Genomic DNA, 1,843 nt, shown 5'->3' on the forward strand with positions numbered 1-1,843 from the left:
CTACGGTACCAAGTGTCTTTGTTGGTACAGGTTTGATCAGGGCATTGCTGTGACAATTGGTCGCTTTTAAGCACAAGGGGCTATCCCGAAAAATGCTGTTTTGAGAAAATCAAAGGTAAAGTCTTTGCCCCTTGTTCAGTTTCTTTAAAAAACCAAGAGAGTTTTCTCTATAACCAAACAAATATACACAGCAGTGAAGCCAAACTTCTCCTATAGGTTGAACAATGCCCACTCTTGGTGTAGGTCAAGATTTCTGGAAACCCCCGAAATCTGGGTTAGCCGGCTTGTCCTTAAAAGCGACCGTATTTTGTGCTAGAAGAAAAGGAGCAATGATTGTTCTAAAGGAAGTTATTTTTTAGAAGGGAGACAATACTGTTTCATCAGCACTGGCTGTGACTCCTATGAAAATGCACATAGCTTGTAATTTTTTTATTTTTTTACTCCAGAAGTTTTTTTTATTCATGATCCATTGAAACAAATTAGGTCATTTATTTAGGAGGCTGGCTTCGACTGTGCCTCTCAGAATCGGCCAAAGCTGAGAGGACTATAGTCTTGATAGAAATGTTCCCCTGGGTCTTCTGACTGAGTGCAACAGTGAAGTGCCTGACTGTATACTTCCCAGGAAGTAGAATTTGTTTCAGAATGCTCTCAGGTCTGCTGGGGTAATAGTATAGATTGTGAAGCGCGTAGAGCTTGCCGTTGAGCGGGGATTTGCGCTATGCAAATGTTATCTATTATTATTATTAACTGCTACCGTACATCATAGTGTGGGTTTTTGAGGATATGTTGTTTTGTTTTTTTGTAGAGAGTGAACCATGTTGCTGCAGTGACCTTTCTTCGTTTGTACTCACCTCTGCCTGTGATAGTCATGGAGGAGTTTGGAACAGCCAAAGTTTGTCATGTCATGTCATGTATACGATACCCTCGAGTTTCTTCCACTGTAAATTGGTTGGAAAACTTTGTGTCAGATAATTGACTTACTTACGTTTGTGTCCCCCCACGATGCAATCCTTGGAGAATCCTTGGAGGTTCTCCTCACATTCTGCATTTTGCTCACGGTGTATGATCATTCCGAACTGTGGCTTAGGATCATCTGTGCATATGTCATGATACGTCTCTTGCCCATTGTTCTGCCTTACGGCCAACTCGGGAAGAATCTTCAAAAAACTTTTACTTGTTCTTACTTTTGTGGTGCCCCCTCACCCACGATATGCATTTTGCAATTTACTCCTTGAAATGCTCATTTCTTTGGAATCGAATATATTTTGAATTACTTTGTATTATAATACAGTTGCTTTTGATTTTTGGAAGTTGTAAATTTATGTGATGGAACTATTTTGTACTTATAAGGCATTGTAAATATATGAAGAAAAAAAAAGTTATTTGATGAATGAAGCATAAATCATGAATGAAGAAGATCATTGTTGAAATAAATATTGTATAAATCATTAAAAGGGCAGGTTTCTCAGAATCTCAGCCGGCGTTGTTGTATTTTCTTCTTCCCTCTGCTCATCAGCTCACTTCTCAGTGGGTGGTGGGCGGGTGTTCCACTGTGGTTTGCTCCTTCTTTCCTATCAAACATCTGTCATTCTTATCTCCCCTTCTTCTTTTTTATGTTTGTTGCTCTCTTGTAACAGCTCTAATCTTCTGGCGCCCATATGACCTTATACAGTTGCGAGAGCCGTAAAACCTCTACTAAAACTATTTTAAAAACCCAACCTCGATCTTATACTTCTTAGAAATATTTTGTGGAGAGATGGTTGAAGGGTGCCTCTGAAAGGTCCTACCCAACTACATGTATTCTACTCCAACACTTCAGGTGTCTGTGTGTGATCTAACAGTT

Source organism: Aplysia californica, unplaced genomic scaffold (genome assembly GCF_000002075.1).
Source record: "Aplysia californica isolate F4 #8 unplaced genomic scaffold, AplCal3.0 scaffold00754, whole genome shotgun sequence".
Lineage (NCBI taxonomy): Eukaryota > Metazoa > Mollusca > Gastropoda > Aplysiida > Aplysiidae > Aplysia > Aplysia californica.